This window comes from Tursiops truncatus, chromosome 19 (assembly GCF_011762595.2).
Source record: "Tursiops truncatus isolate mTurTru1 chromosome 19, mTurTru1.mat.Y, whole genome shotgun sequence".
Classification (NCBI taxonomy): domain Eukaryota; kingdom Metazoa; phylum Chordata; class Mammalia; order Artiodactyla; family Delphinidae; genus Tursiops; species Tursiops truncatus.
In genome coordinates this window covers 8,324,055-8,341,770 of record NC_047052.1, presented here as the reverse complement: position 1 = coordinate 8,341,770, position 17,716 = coordinate 8,324,055, and the positions used below count along the sequence as shown (strand labels likewise).

Sequence of the window (17,716 nt, the reverse complement as noted above, 5' to 3'; positions counted from 1 at the left end):
CCTCCCTCCCTCCCTTCCTTCCTTCCTACCTTCCTTACTCTCTTTCTCTCTTTTTCTTTTTTATCCCCCTGTGTGCAGCTTATATGGGACATCTGGTTTTAAAAGTGTCGCAATTTTTAAACATATTATAATGCTCATGGGATCAGAATATCAACAGCTGTCCGCTGTGGTGAACCACACGTCTGGAAAACATTCCTTGAAGCTGAGTTCTTAAATAAACATAAAGCATCTATAACACATGATGCCGAACAACACCCATTTGTAAACTGACTGTTTAGACCAGATGAGGTGCAAACAATGGTCTGACTGTGAAAGTGGGAAGGGGAGCGTAATTGTTTTTTAGCCCTGAGTTCCTCTGGAGATCCTGAGCCTCTGAGCCAAGACATCTGGGGGTGTTCACTAAAATACCTACCTGTGTCTCTTCCTCTCTCATTGCTGCTGGGGTCTGCTGGTTTTCACATTACTCCCTAACCATTATCTCTGGCCTATAGTTCATGGAAGTACTTTTTTCCCCTATTTTTTTTTCTTATATCAAGGTCTCTAGAAAAGTAAATGATACTTGACTTTACAGGTACTCCTTTGTCTCTCTTCTCTCTGGCTTCTGAAGTCTCTAGGAGAGAACTCTACATACACACACACACACACACACAGAGATATACACACGTGTGTATGTGTGTGTGTGTGTGTGTGAGACTTCCCAACATTTATTGAGCCGTATTTGTACCAGGCACCATTCTAAGTCCTTTCCATGTATTAAACAAATTAATCTTCCAAACAACTCATGGTACAAATACTACCATTATTCTCAGTTTACAGATGAACAAAATGGGGCACAGAGAGGTTAGGTAACTTGATCAAAATCACACACCTTGTACATGGTGCTGGATTAAGTATCATACATAATTAAAGCTAGGAACCATTTCCCCAGAGTATGATCAGGGTTCTATTTAAGGTATTAGGAGCGGTAGAGTACCATGTTTTTAGTAAACTAAATCAAGATATCGGGTTGGTCAAGAAGTTCATCTGAGTTTTCTGCACCATCCTGAAGGAACTTTTTTGGCCAACCCAATATATAATTTTACAAGTACAGGTGTCCTTATGGGGCTCCATGGGACAGGATAATGTGAAGAGCTCTTGACAAAGTTTTATACTTTTTCCATGGAATAATGTGGATGATACAAAAGGCTCCAGGTCAAAGTTGGTTAGGAGTAAGACTGTCTCATAACAGCTAAGAAAAAAAAAAACCTAAATAAGTTATCTAGATGTGAGTATGGATATTAATTCTGCCCCCTCTTTAAATGACCTATCAATAAAATGGAGTAGGAGAGAGAGGCCAAAATCATGGTTATTTTTTTATTTAAATTTTAAAAATGAACTTCTTAGCTATCTAGCATACTTCAACTAAAATGTAAAAAGTATATATGGGACGGGGTGTGATTCAAAGTGCATTATGGCTTACATGTGATAAAGTGTTATTTACAGTGCATATAGTATTCCATGTCTTCATGGTACACTTGGTTCCTGAACTATGAAAAGAGATGTGAACAGTTCTTAAATATGCTCTTTCAATCACATTTATCATTCATTCCAAAGGGTTATGGGTACTGACTGTATCAGTCTCTGTGCTACCTGAGCATTTGATTTCCTTGACCTGAAGTTTGGTGTTGTGGCCTCAATAAGTATATAGATCTGACTTGGGCAATGTTTTCCCCCGTGGGGTACAAGGCAACTTGTATAAATGGCTCAGCATATTTGAACTGGACTCACACAGCCCTACTTAGGGAAACATGGCATCTTTCTCAAGCTCATATTTTCACCTTGATGTTAATTCTGCTGCAGAAAGGCTCTCACCTCCTCCCCAGTGTAAAGTCAAAATCTACATTTAAATGGACACATTGTAGGCAGTACAGTCCAGGGAAAGCTAGTAAACACAAACCCTGCTGCAATTTAACTGGAAATAAGCTCTGGTAAGAAAGAAGGAAGGAAGGAAGGAAGGAAGGGAGGGAGGGAGGGAGGGAGGGAGGGAGGGAGGGAGTGAGGGAGGGAAGGAAGGAAGGAAGAAAGAAAGAAAGAAAGAAAGAAAGAGAAAGGAAGGAAGGAAGGAAGGAAGGAAGAAAGAAAGAAAGAAAGAAAGGAAGAAAGAAAGGGAAAGGAAGGAAGGAAGGAAAAGAAATGGCATGTGAAGTGGTCTGTGAATTTCTGTTGGGAAAAGTGGAAAACCAAGCGAAACAAAAACAAAAGGACAGTGATATGGAAAAATTCCAATGAACAGAATGTTTTCTACTATCCGGGTGTTTAACTGTAAATAAAGCCATATTCTAGGTACGGATATGATGAGCTTATCTTTGAATTAAAACAACAACAGAAAGAAAACAAGGGCAGATATGAGGGTGGTTTTTTATACTCATATTTCTAAACCTCATAAAATATTAGTAGCTGAATCAGCTATAAAAATTAATAGCTCCAGATTCTATTGTGTTACTCTCTTCAATTTCATTTTATCACCATTCTTTTTTTTCCTTCCTCTCTTTCAGGTTTTGCCTTTCTATCTTCCTAAGGTGTTTGGGGTACCAGTGTTTATGAGCTTTATAAGTTTGATAAGACATGTAAGGCAGAATTTCTAACAAATAGGACAGAACAAAAGCCCGTCTGAATTCTTACATTCGATTTTCTGTGGTACAGTTAGATTGTGATAACAGATCAAGAAAACATTGTCAAAAAGGAAAGAAAAAACATTCTGGCCTTCATTACCGAGTTCGTTGCAAACTCACTTTTTCTTTCTTTCAACCTTTTTTTTTTTTCTTTTTTAATAGCAAGACTGAAACTTCCAATTTCCTCAGGCCCCACCTGGCCTTTTAAAATGTTTTCAGGCCACTGTGAACACCAAACTCAATTCTGAATTTGCATTTACATAATATAATTTTTACCATCAATTAATCGATCGATTGCATTTAAATTCCTAAAAGTACCAATGAGTAACAACTACCCCCGGGTGCTGTAAAAAGTTAATTTCCAAACACAAAGGCCACTTTGACTTTCAAAAAGCCGAACTGAGTTTCCCATTTGAGTCAACACCCACACCCCACCCCCCTGGCCAAATTTTCCTGAGAGTTATTTCCTTCAAACAATGAAGGAAAGCACCAGGGTTCTGAGGCCAGGAAGGTGAATTGAGTGACCTGTAGTGACCTGTCTCTGGAAGAGTCTATGTATCCGACCTGGGTTCATCATGAATGCTACTGTGGCAGGGGATGCCTTTCTTGGATACAGAATGGCCATCCACGTACAGTCATAAAACGACTGGTCAGGTGACCCAGATGACCCAGCACCTGGATATTGGAATTAGGCTGGGCACTCAAACAGTGAATCCAAGGCCAAATGTACGACAGGTGTTCAATAAATAAACAGAGCATCAGGATGAACCAGGCACGACAGTTTTTGGAATGAGAAGACCTGCGTTAGAGACCCTGTTCTACGATGAACATGCTGGTTGGCCCCGGGCAAGCAAGCCGCCTAACTTCTTTCTAGACGATATTGCCTATCTTCCAGACATTGTTGCCACAACGTAGTGACGGACATAGAAGCGCTTTGTGAAGCCAGGGGCGGATGGAGCAGTGGTTGTTGCTGCTATAGATACAGGTGTGTTAGGGAAATGTTTTCTGTCCTCTGTTTGCTGGATTGGTTTGGCTGTGAATGAATCAAGTAGACAAATGCTCCCGCATCAGTTCATCCTGAACTTAGCCTTTTAGGCATCCAATTGATTGTTTCAACCTTAGCTGTAGATAAATAGTAAATAATAGCTCAGTTATGGACCCTCAGGAGATACAGCCCGGTTATTTATAATAACCAAAGTAGCCAAGCTATTAGAAAATGAATGAATTTAGGATCTGTAATAAGTGCCGGCTTGGGCCATGCCTGTTTCCTGCACTACTGTCATTCACATGTCTGTCTCCCTGACAAAACTGAACTCCTGGAAGACAGAGACCAGGACTCATCCATCCTGGGATAGCCTCCTTCGGTTCCCCCCACCCAAGCACCTAGCACTGGTCCTGGCTATAGCTGGTGCTCAATAAATGTTTGGTGAGTGAATGGACAAATGATGGGAGAAACATAAAACCAATGAGGTGGAATCTAATTCCACAGCCTGCAAATCAAAATCAGACTGCAAATGGAGGTCATTTTCACAGGGATATATCCCAGCGTCATGTGCAGTTAATCAGAACACAGTGATTTTTTTTCATAAGCATAAGACAGATTATATATTTTTTTCACATGGCCTCTAAATAGCATCCTCTCCAACTAATTTCAAAACCAAATGGGATGCTTGAAACACCAAGTCGAATGCTGATGTGGGCTGGCGTGTGGATAATTCACAAAGGCTGCATCTTCAGAGCCATGACACAGTCAGGCGTGGCCAGAGAGTTAGTGGAATTGATGGTGTCCTCGTGGCTGTAAAATTGTCCCAAATTTTCCAGCAAATTGCTCTAGCCAGGGTGCCTTGAACTGGACAGCCCCAAACACAATTCTTCTCCACATGGCCCCAACTTGAGACTATTGCTTAGGTGGCAGAACGCACAGCAGAATGTGCATTAAAAGTTAGTCTATTTACCAGTTTCACAACCCAATCAATTGACTCTGAGGGGAGTCTAATGTAGACCTGTGTATAACTTTGGCTTCCCTGTAATTCTTCGGTCCCGATTCACATACGGGAATAATATTCTCCATGCAGTTGTAGTTTATTGAGTCAACACAGCCCCTAAGGTTGTCCCATTTGGAGGGCTTTGGGGAGGCACAGTCCAGTGGATATATTCAGAGCACGTCTCTGGCCCCAGGCTGCCTGGGTGAAAATCTGAGCTCTACTACCTCCCAGCTGTGTGACCTTGGGCAAGTGACTTAGCCTCTCAGTGTCAGTATTGTTATCTATAAAATGGAGATGACATCATTAAAAGCACCTATCTCCAAGGATTGCTGTAAGGATTATATGAGCTGATGTGGAAGAAGTACATAGACAGAACATTCCCTAACACAGAGTGAACACTGCATAAGTGTTTGCTCTTAGAATCAGACTAAATTGAAAGCCACATTTGTATAAAACTATTGAACCTATATCTGCTTTTTGAAAACAAACCATAAAAACACTCTTCCACTCAATTGCTCTTAAATCTAAAATTGATACCTTAATGCTGTTGAATATCTGCTGCAAAGCTGCTTCCCCAAATGACAAAAGCTGCTATTTCCCAGGGGATGTGTGAGGGCGTTTCACAGGACATGCAAAGCCACATGCAGAACACGTGTGTTTTTTCAAAGGCAGGAACAAACAAAATCTCACTGTGCATCTTGCAGCTAAAATTTTACTTGACAACTTGGAAAAGGAATGACAAACAGCAACCACTTTTTATATATTAATATAAAATATATCCACAAAAGTGGATCTATTGTGGAATGATGTGGAAAATGTCATGAATTTTCAGGTTACAGGAGCTCTTGAAGAAAGAGCTTTTGAGTCTGGATTTCTGCTTTGAGTTTTTCCATGCATGGACCCTACCCCTCAGCCCAACAGATGTCTTGGGAGTGCGGCCCCGAGATGCCAGGAGAGGAACCTGGCAAAGACTGCCTGGGTCAATGCTTCTCAAACTCAATGTGAATAACAGTTTTTAAAAATTTTTATATTTATTTCAGACTAATAATTATATAAACTACAACAAAAATGAATTATCTAAAAAAGAAATGAAGGAACGAAATATACACATTACAAGCCCCATTTTTAAAACTATTAGGTCAAGCAGACAAAATTACTGTCAAATTGCTACAAAATTTCCTAAATGTGGACTTTCTAACACTACACTTACCTGGTTGTGAACTGGTAAGAACTGTTTGAATTCCAGGCCATACTTAAATAGCTGCCCCAAGAGATTTGAGCCTTGCTGAGTGAGCAATGGAGCTCTGTATGGCCACGGAGTTCAGCCTTCTCACTAATTAATTTCATCCTTGTGCAAAATACCGAATCATGTTAAAGCAGCAATGAGCTTCCCTGACTCCCCGTTGGTGGCTCAGGCAGTGTGGGACCTGGACCACCCCCTCAGCAGGATGTACTGGGGTTCTCAGCATCCCCAAGGTCCTTGCCTCAGTTTCATCAATTACTGGATCTGAGAGATACAACTTGCTAACATCTCTCTTTGAAGGTCAGAAGCCATCCGGAAATGAACAAGTACCAGGAGGTTAATTTTATGATTTGGGGAGTTCATTCCAGTACAGTGGATCTCGACCTTTCTGAGAATTCATTAGAAGCTGAAGCCTTTCCCACTAAAAAGAACCCAGAGGCCCAGGCCCACACTCCTGTATGTAAGTAAAGGGGTTCAGTGATGGTCTGAGACCCACCCAGATGTCCCAGTGTACAAACCCCAACTTTAGGGTTAGTGTAGACTATTTAACTAAAATGGACATTGATAAACAGCCCTGCCAGGAGGTTTCCACCTTCTCTGGATGCTTTTATTGCCATATTCACTGTTACACTTTCTCACTTCTCACCCCCTCTGGCCAGCCTGACTCTACTCCTGTCCTTGCAGCTCCACAGTGCGAGGGTCTCGGTCTCGCAGGCCTGGAAGGGGCAATGATGTGATTAGCCCTGTCTGCTTTCTCATTGATTCTGGAAGCAAACCAGGCCTGCTCAGGACAACTTCTCCATGGTGGTGTAGCCCCTGAGACTGGCAGACAGGTGGGTCCCAGCCTTCCCTCATGAGGTAGCGTCTTCCGCAGCTGACAACTCCTCCCAAGCTCAGAAGTTGTTTAATGATGGGCTTCAGGTGGGGGTTAGGTAAGAGATGGTATTACTAAGAGGAGGGCTCAGAGCTACAATTTCCAAATGCTTGGGAGGTACTTTGAAAGCCAAGAACCATTTCAGAAACAGTGATTTTTAAACCTTACCCACCTAGCCAGGATGTTTCAACTCAGGAGGCTGAGCTAAACACAGTCAAGTAGTTAGAACATCGACTTGGGCTGAGAGGTAGTATCCTAGACATTGATAGCTGCCTACCTAATATCTGCTACCCCATTTGTCTTTCCTAACTGTACCCCGATTTTGCTCAGATACAACACAATATGATAAAAACTTGTACTTGTCATGCACCAAGACTGTCAAAGAGCCTGGCATTTATTGATTTGTTCAGTCCTCACAACCACCCAATGAAGTGGGCATATTATTATCTCTATCACACAGATCAGGAAACTGAGGCACAGAGAAATCAATAATATGCCCAAAGACATACAGCTACTAAGTGGCACAGGCATGATTTGAATCCCAGCGTTCTGACTCTGGAGTCCAAGCATGCTATACTACCTTCATCCCATTCCCAGCTCTAGTGGTGGGTCTTGTCTAGTTTAAGCCAATCAGAGCATGGCATTTTCATGTTGATTGCTGTTGGTCTGGTCAGACACGTGACCTGAGATGGACCAATCAGATGGAAGGAAGGGCTGTAGCCTGCAACTGGGAACAAGGAAGTATGGTGCTCCCTACTGTTACATCCCTCGGGTAACTCATGCCAACGCTGGTGATAGAAGAGCAGAAAAATGGAGAAATGATCCAAGGCCTTTTTGACATCACTGACCACTGAATCAACTAGTTCCGGAATCTGCCCTACTTCTGGACAATATGTGATATACAAAATAATGCATTTTCCTATTGCTTAATTCTAAAAACATTCAAAATGATATAGATGAGTTTTAGAAATCTATCAGAGTGGGCCTTGACTGAAGGCCAGGATGAAAACTTCTGGGAGTCACAGAATACCAGATTAGGTTGAGGATGCCCTATCAGAGACTAACTCCCAAGTCTTTAGGGAGAGGTTATCTGTATGGCAGTTCTCAAGCCCATGGTTGCTCCTTTCACTTATTATTACCTGGTATGTGTCTATGCATATGTATATGTATGTATGTGTGTGTGTGTGTGTGTGTGTGTGTGTGTGTGTGTGTTTAGATATGCACACGTGCATACATCTGATCACGCTCCTTAAAAGGCATGGGGGCAAAGACGGGAGTTGGGGAATTTACCTCTTGGCTTCATTGGGCTTCTATTAGCAGTTCTAGTGAAGGCTGAATAACTTATCAAGAATCCTACAACTAGTAAATGTCAGAGCCATTTACACATGCAGGTATGTGTTTTCAAAGACCACAATTAGCCACTATACTTCCTTCTTAGATCAAGTTCCCCTGAAGCAGAGCCTGAGACAGGGTTAAGGCACATGATTTGTTGAAGGAGGGAGGGAACGAGGGAACAAGACAGGGCAAGAGAAAAAGCTAAGCAAGGATGTGGCTGCAGCTGGAGTCTAGTTCTAGCTTAATCCCAGTAGAAGCTCTGGAATAAGAATTGCACCAAAGAATTGGTCCAGCTGGGGGTGGACCCTTACCCCAAGGTACCCCTGTGTCAATCAGTAGGTCAATGGGCTGTCCCCTGGGCAGGGAGGAGTGCAGGGAAGATGGTGCAACCTTGGCAAGGGGGCTCCAGTTGGCTGAGAAGGGAACAGCTTTCAGCCCTTAGCAGTCAGCATAGCAGCTGGGGGACAGATGCAATGGCCTGGTAAGAGGATCTGGAAGGAGAACCGTCAAAATCTATAGGGAACTATATTCTATATCCTGTGATAAACCATAATGGAAAATAATACGGCAAAGAATGTATTTATATGTATGACTAAGTCACTTTGCTGTACAGCAGTAATTAATACAACATTGTAAATCGACTATACTTCAATAAAAAATAAATAAAAATTTAAAAAATCTACTATGGCTTCTATCCGTACATGCTAGTCTCTCGGTCTGGAAGGCCCTTTCCCAACTTTTCCACGCACACGCAAAGGCACACACACCTCCTCCATGACTCTTTATCTCCTCCTGTCCCTCAAGGAAATGGCCTGTATCTTATTTCTCTCAAATCAACATCCCAGAACTGCACACAACCGCCATGTCCCTCCAGCACTCAGCAGATGCCTGGCACAGAGCAGAGGCTTCAATAAATGTTTGTGGGATGCATGAATGGAGAAATGAATGGATTTCATGAATCCACATGCTGCTAATTTGGAATTTGTGATACTTTGGAGACAGAATATTTATTGAGTAAAAGTTTGGAAAAAATACTCTAACTCGGGCTTTTACTGCTTATGTAGTTGATTACTGAGGAATGCAAGTTTCTAGACCTCCTTCCCCACCCCATTACTTTCCACGTTTTATAATATGCAGAATAATTATAACTTGAGAAACTGCGTTTCTTTTAAAGAAACAGCCAACCTCTGCTCTAATTAGACCTCTTGGTTAATTTGGAAGAGTTTTCTTCACTCCTGGACCTCCCTCCCATCCCCTACTCCTTAAATCCAAACTAAATTTCACAACACTTGGTGAATGAGAATTTCACTTTTAGTTCAGCTTCTATAGAATACCTGAGGATGGGGACTTCCCTGGTGGTGCAGTGGTTAAGAATCCGCCTGCTTATGCTGGGGACACAGGTTCAATCCCTGGTCCGGGAAGATCCCACATGCCACGGAGCAACTAAGCCTGTGTGCCACAACTACCGAGCCTGTGTGCCACAACTACTGAAGCCCACCTACCTACAGCTCATGCACCGCAAAGAAGAGTAGCCCCCACTCACCACAGCTAGAGAAAGCCTGCGTGCACCAACGAAGAACCAACACAGTCAAAAAAAAAAAAAAAAGGATCATTAAAAAAAAAAGAATACCTGAGGATGAATGGTAGGACACAGATGATTCCAAAGCAAGTTGGTTCCCTCAGCAAAATGCAAGAACAAAAATGATGCTAAAACTTGGTTATTGATTTAGCTTGTCTTCCATTTGATATCCAGACATTTAGGAAAGGGAGAGATGATGCAGCCATTCTGATGCTGCTTAAGTTTGAGAACCACTGGCCCGGTTGTTAGGCGTTGGGCAGACCTTGTCTGTATCCTCACCTGCAACTCGGCAGCCTATGAACCATCTCCCTAGCACTCACTCTCTCTGTTTGTAAAGTGTGGATACACTGGTGTTGCTGTGTGAGTTCATGAGTCTAATATACGTCCAGCTCTCAATACAGCTCTGGGTACAGACTGCCTTCTCCATCATTCCTACATTATGGGCAGAAGAAAGAAAAACATGGAGACCAGAATAAGTCCTAACATTTTCTCTGTGCTTGGATCGGGAGGCCAGAATAAGGGAGTAAAAGGGGCGGTTCGGGATAACAGGGAAAGGTGAGGGCCTACGATCCAGGATACAGGGAGAAGGGAGAGATTCCTGGGAAGTTCTGAGGACCCAAGAAGTGTGTACTGAGCTAATGCTGGGTCCTTCACAGCGTTGGGGGCTGGAGATCAGAGGCGAACAAGATGGACATAGGTCCCCAGCTCTCCTCGGAGGGACTTTAGCAGATGGGGTGGCAATTGTGTTTGCTAAAGCCAGCCTCCCATACAGGATTACCATGGCAGGGGGCACCCAAGCCATTTCTTTGCAGAGAATAGATCTATAGGTTCCAATGAACAAACATCGAAGCCAGAAGATTTCTGTGGGTGGAAGGGCGGGGCTGTGGGGTGGTCAGGCGCCCATCACCTTAGCTTGCTGGGGTGGTCGGAGTGACTTGTTAGGATAATGTTTCTCCTCCCTTCCTAGTAGCACCATGTGTGCTTCTCAACCTGAGTCCCCAGTTCTTCATTCCCAGCCTTTCCCCAAGCGCTTGACTCAGAGAATTCATTCCAAAATATGGAGGATACGTTGAAATTTGGGACATCAGAGAATGAACAATGAACAAAGAATAATAGTGATGATGACAATCGTAGTGGCTTCCGCCTGTCAAATGCCACTTCCTGTGTGCCGGGCTGTGCTCTTACATGCTGCACATTATTTCATTCTCATTACAACTCCAGGAGGTAAGCGGTATTGGTTTTTGGTTTTTTTCCCCCCCATTTTACAGTTAAGAAAACAGAGACTTCAAGAGATTAAACAGCCTGCCCACAGAGCTGGTGAGTGACCCTTCCACACAAGCCCAAATTCACACCCGGGGAAACTGAGTCCAGGAAACCCAGGGCAGGGGTTTTTCTCAAGGCTTCACAGCTGCCAAGGACCAGCGTGAGGACTGAAGCCCTTAACATATGTACTTTCGTTTACAGCAAACCACAATGCAATAACAGTGTTGCGGCAGATGGTTAAAGTCCCTTCAAAAAAAAAAGAAAGAAAGAAAAGAAAAAGAAAAGCTACTGGTAACATCGACTGAAAAGTCCTGGAATTTAAAATTTGTTTTAGACGATTTGCACAATCACCACAGCCGGATTTATATAGAAAACGTATGGTACATGCTTTGATTGCCACAACTAATAAATCCACACAGCCCTCCCTCTTCCTCTGCAACAAGAATCCTTTTCTTCCTTGGCTGTTTAATATGCAAGGCAGATTGGAACATTAGCAGTGCAAAAGGGTAAATAATCTGGTAATTGATCTGGGATTTGTGGATTTTTACCTCAAATTTCTGTTTATGGTGGAAGGTCGTAAGCTACACAAACCTCTATTGATCAGAGTCCTTTGTTTAAACAGAACCTACTGTATTTATTTGTGCTGCTCCTCCAAAATCAAACAAAAGGGCACCGATGGCGCTCAACCTCGGCGCGGCACCACGGCCATGTGGCCCGTTCACTTGGCGCACAGCTGTTTTCAATCTGCACAGTTTGTCTTTCATATCCATGTGAGATGCAGCAGCCTTCACTTAGCCCGGGAGACAGGCCAACCGGAGAAGATACATGCTTAACCCTTCCCGGACAATTTCCCGCTCTCTTCCTGCACTGAGAAGCGATTCTTAAGAAGCAGGAAGTTTCCCTAGAGATGCAAGCAGGGCACAGGGTGTCCTGCCTGCAATCACCAATGCATCTGGAGAAAAAGAACCCCTTTCCCTCTGCTCCCATTGCCGCCCCCTCGCCTCGACTCTCCTACCCTTGCCAGCTCTTCACAGCTGCCCGCCCCCTGAGAGAGACTGGAGACGGAGCACGGCGTTCTCTGCCGGCTCTGGATGCTTCAGACTATCCTGCCTGGGGGACGTCACACGAGCTACTAAGGGCAGGGTGGCCGGAGCCTGGGCTGGCAGAATGCAGGCAGGTGGCTATTAAGAGGGTCCCTTTCCTACAGTGGACTTAACTCTCTCCCACTTCTGTTTCCTTAAGGCCAAACTTAGCCCGAGTTTTTTTGTTTTTGTTTTTGTTTTTTGCGGTACGCGGGCCTCTCACTGTTGTGGCCTCTCCCGTTGCGGAGCACAGGCTCCGGATGCGCAGGCTCAGCGGCCATGGCTCACGGACCCAGCCACTCTGCGGCATGTGAGATCTTCCCGGACCGGGGCACGAACCTGTGTCCCCTACATCGGCAGGCGGACTCTCAACCACTGCGCCACCAGGGAAGCCCCAGCCTGAGTTTTCTTAACCTTGGCACCATTGACATTTGGGGTGGAAAACTTCTTTGTTGGGGGAGGGGCCTGTCATATGTTTTGTGGAATGTTTAGCAGCACCCCTGCCCCAGGCTCTCCCCACCAGATGCCACTAGCAGCCTCCATCCCCAGTAATGACAACCAAAAATGTCCCCAGGTATTACTTAGTGTCCTGGGCTGGAGGGTACAGGCTCCCCTGGTTGCAAAGTCCTGCCCTGGAGAGATTGTGTGCTAGGTTGTCAATGGCAGGGGCTCTGGAATAGGCAGTAGTTCTTAAACTCTTCTTGATCAACCATCTTCCCCTCTCCAGTCCTGCTTTCCTCATTAGCGACGTGCCCATGAAAGGCCCTAACTTTCAGAGCTGTGCGGTGGACCCCGTGCCATGCGCTGTGGTCAACACCTCACCTTGGAGGGAAGGGTGCTTGAGGGAGGGGACCTGACAGCTGCCCAGAGAACGCGGGAGCCCAGGCAGCAGATGAGAAATCCACTCCAATCAAGCGCTGTTGGGTTTTGAACGTTCTTTGCCAAGAGTGACAACTCTTGATTTTTGGAGGGAGCCTGTGGCTTGGCAAACAGGATCAGAGTGGATTGGCTTTTTTCTTCCACCCCTGGCTTCCCTGAGATATAGACATTGGCCTCCCCCTTCAGGGCTGGAGCTGGAGGCAGGCGGCTCGCCAATGCTTGGTAATTAATTGCTCTGAGTAGGTGAGTGTGTTAAATAAATTGAAGCCCTTCATGAAATAGGGTTATTCTCAGTTTCTTGCCTGTTAAATCTTTGGAAAATAATGTATCAGAACCTGGCTATAACATGAGTGGTTTCATCGCCAGACTGACTCAAGTTCAAATCTCAGCACAGATTCTTCCTAATTGTAGAATATTCTTGGGCAAAGTTGCTTTACTTTTCAGTGCCTGCCCCCAACCTCATCGGTCAATGGATGACGGTACTGACCTCAAAATCTTGCTCTGAAATAAACAGGGTGCCGGACGTGAGGCTATCAGTGTGCGTGCGGTATATCCTCGACATAACCCCAAAACAGCTGCCAGTATTACTGTTATTATTTTACTATTATTATCAGTAAGGTTCTTTCCTGGGTGTCTACCTCTTACACAAATTCAAAACAGCATTAAGTCCCTGGGGGAGGGGAGATAAATCATCAGCTTGGGATGAACATACACACACTACTATATATAAGATAGGTAACCAACAAGGACCTATTGTATAGCACAGTGAAACTCTACTCAGTATTCTGTAATATCCTACATGAGAAAAGAATCTAAAAATGAATGAATATATGTATATGTATAACTGAATCACTTTGCTGTACACCTGAAACTAACACAACGTTGTAAATCAACTATACTCCAATAAAATTTTAAAAAATAACATTAAGTCTATAATTCAAACATAAGTGTTTGGAGATGCTGAATGACAGGTCTTTGTGATATCCAGATAATTTTCTTCTCACTTTTCATTAGGATATTTTGTGTTACAGTTTCAGTTGTAATATTTGGGGGGGGGGACAAAAAAAACTACTTCTCCGTCTCTGTCTGACTTCCCAAGCTGAGAAGGTGTTCCTAAATATGGCAAGGGCCATCTGTGTGAAACAGAGAGTAGGGTAGCAAACTGAGGCCAGGAACTTGATAGGCAGAACAAGCAAGCCCACATCCTGGGTGCAGCACGTCTCAGAGACCTTGATATAAGCACAGCGCTTTGCACCTTACGATGCAATCTCATCTATATTTTATTCATGTGTCCCCATATCATTGGGAGACCTGGAGACCTCTACCAAGTCACGCTTTTAGCGTGAAAGTGAGCCCTGGGGTTTTGACTCTGAGTTTGGTTCCCTCTCTAGCCTGTGTATCTGCCACCGTGACAGTGGGCAAGCCTTACATCCCGGGAAGGGCATCCCTTGTCTATGGGGCCTTAAAAATATCCTAGAGGGTGAGAACAGGGCATAATCAGCAACCGAGAGGATCTTATGGAGAAACGAGAAATAAAACCAGGAACCACAGACATTTATGCTCCCAGCTTTTGCTTCCAGCCTTTTTCTCCACTCTCTTCTTTTCCTGAGTTCCTTCTGGGGCCCCATTCCCTCCACCCACACACCACATTCCTTGTATTTTTCTTGAAGTTCATGTTTATCTACTGTCACTGAATGAAACGGTTTGCCTTTGGGCTACTTGTGCTAGGAAGCTGTCTCCCGAAATACGCATTTTGGGGACATACAAAATTATCTATGTACATCATCTATATGTCAGTCATGACACTGAATGTAAAATACCTGTAAAACAATGTCTTAAGAACTATAAAATAATATCAATGAATCTTCCTTCCCAAGGCCCCTCTCTTTTCTTTATCAAGTACGCCTATGCTAAGTTTTCTTTATCATTCTCTGGCTTTCCTTTAAAGTTATACCTAAGTAGGTAACCCTCAACTGTGTGTGGGTATGTGGGCAAGGGGTTGTTTTTCAGCTTTGTACAAATGCCACTATGTTCCGTATCATCTTTCTTGGTTTTTCCTCTCAGCATCATGTTTCTGTGATTCATCCGGGATGTTGCATGTACCTATATGTAGTTCATTTATCTTCCCTACTGTCTAGTGTTCTATTCCATTTATCTATTCGCCTGTTGAAGGATAATGGGGTAATTTTCAGTTGTCTGGTTTTGGTGCAGGTGTTTTGCTTTTAGAAATACGATTGCATGACATTCTTATATGTGTTTTCTGATGCATATGAATAAGAGTTTTTGAATTGAAAAGGGGCTAAGAGTCTGTAGATGTGATCCCGCTATGAGCCTTCTAATTATTAAATGATTCTCATTATTCTGCTCCAAAAAGCCACCTTGTTTTCCTGGCAGAATTTATTTTCCAAAGGTGAGTTTTCACTTCACGACTTCCTGAAAAATGACTGTTCAGCCATGGTTCATCTCTCTCTCATTCCGACACAGTGGGATAGTTTGAGAAGAAGAAAGCCCTTGGTTTGAAACGTGGCTCTTCCATTTACTAATAATGACCTTGGATAAATCTTGTTTACCTCACAGCTTGCACTGAAAATCCAGGAAGTGTCATTACAAGAGAAATTTTCAGGATTAGGGCATCCAAAGACACGGAACTAGAAGCATATGCTACAGTCATTAGTATGCGACGAAAGGGCAAGAACATAGGCAGATCGAAAGGAATCTCTAAGTCTAAACAAAGTATCCACTAAGCATCTTACAATGACCCAGGCTGCTGTCATTTCTTCATCTCAGATTGTCCTGGACTCAAATACACAGTCAGGGGAGTCAATGGAAAGGGAGGAAGAGAAGAAACTCTCACTGAGGGGATCTTATGAACTCCTCCAAGACAAGGTAAAAAAGTTCATCTTCTTCATAATTTTTCCTTTTTTTTAGAGATGGGAGAAAGTTTCTCACCGCTCTCTTCCCAAATCTCAATCTACCTCTCCCAGCACACACACACACACACACACACACCGTGTTCTATTTTATATATAGATATATACAGATATACAGATATAATTTTCTATAATTTTCTATAATTTTCTAAATATTATGATGCTTTGATATCTTAATAAAAACCCTTCTGCCTGGGAAGAGACTGTCCCTCCCTGGACCAGACAATTCTTAGAGGTAGGAAAGGATCCAGTACGTCTTTGATATGCAAACTAACCAATCCTCCATCTGGTCCATACACCCCCAGAGACAATATCCCTCTGCCTTAACCAGCCCAGGACCAGGTACCAGGCAACTAGGGACCATCCCTACAGCCCAAAGTTCACTGAATTGTTCAACTAGCCAGTCCTAGGCTGTTCACTCTGCCCTTTCCTGCCTTGCCCTCAGAAACCCCAATAAAGGCCTCAGTCTCAGAGTTCACCCCGCTCCTGTCTTCTGTCTCCTGTCCACCCTGGTGTCTTTCCCATGTGCCCTGAGCCACTTGCCTCCTGTCTCCAGCACCTGTGGATAGAATAACCTTTGTTTTCCTGAGACTCTCTGTGTTTCCTATCTTGGAAAAGAATGCAAGACTGTTGTGATTTAGAATTTATCATGACTCTTGCCCAGATGTTGCCAATGAGCAGACTAGGGTTGGTGTGCTAGAGGAGTATCTTGAATCTTAACCCGCCCCCCTTTGCCTTTATTTACACCTGTTTTATTTATTTATTTTATTTTATTTTTTTTGCGGTACGGGCCTCTCACTGTTGTGGCCTGGCCTCTCCCGTTGCGGAGCACAGGCTCCAGACGCGCAGGCTCAGCGGCCATGGCTCATGGGCCCAGCCGCTCCGCGGCATGTGGGATCTTCCCGGACCGGGGCACAAACCCGTGTCCCCTGCATCGGCAGGCGGACTCTCAAGCACTGCGCCACCAGGGAAGCCCCTACACCTGTTTTAAAATGCCATGGAAAGTGAGCACTCTCCTCCATCCTGAAAGAAACGTGAGCCATTCCCAAAGGGAAGAGGAGACGGACTCATATGCCTGTGGCAGTTTTGTTTCATGGCCCGCTATGCTTCCTGGGAGGGTCCCCAAGAATGGAGGGCCTTGGCTAGTTTACGTCTTGGGTCTCCACGTTTCACATCTCCCTCTGACCCCGAGCCTCAGCACCTTCACCTGTCAAAGGGACCTTATAGTAGATAACTATTAAAAAACATGACAATCATTACGACTAATTACAACTTTTACAGCTGCTTTGGAGATCCGAGATGAAAGATGCTTCATGAGGGCAGATATGGCGACAGGTGAGCCATGCAGTTAATTAAACAATCTCGTGCATAATCACACGCAGGGTGTTCAATTGCCAGGAAGCTGGGTTGTGGCAGCTCCCAGGCCCCTCCCAGATGCTGAGGTTCAAGAACATCTTTCAAGGCTCTTCAGTCAACTCATCACACCTGAGGCTCCCGGAGCTCGCCCCTCCTCTGTAAAAGTACCTGTACACAGCTCACGGGCCTTTTGTCCACACAAAAGCATGGTGAGTTAACTAGCAGGGCTTGCGGTAAGTGTTCTAAAGGCCTTGCTTTGAATCCCTGCTTTGAATCCTGGCTCTTATGAGCTCCTAGTTCTGAGCAAATGGCTTCATCTCTCCAAGTCTCACGTGCCTCATCTATAAAATGGGATAATAACTGTACCTAACCTTTGTTGGAGGTATTGGTGATTAAATAAGATATTTAGTGTGTGGTCAGTTTTCATGACATGAAACCTATTGTTGGTATATTGCAAGTAACTGGCACTTTCTTGGAACACGGTTAAGCAATCTGTCCATGGTTGTCTAAGGCAGCCTTTCCTTCAGGCTGGAGACAGT

At 44.0% G+C, this 17,716-nt stretch overlaps 1 protein-coding gene across 20 annotated transcripts in view; it reads right to left on the bottom strand.

Annotated features, from left to right (window-relative positions):
• Nucleotides 1-17,716, bottom strand: part of LOC109550947 (transcription factor Maf) — a 591,860-nt gene that overhangs the window by 572,442 nt on the left and 1,702 nt on the right. The window lies entirely within an intron of this gene.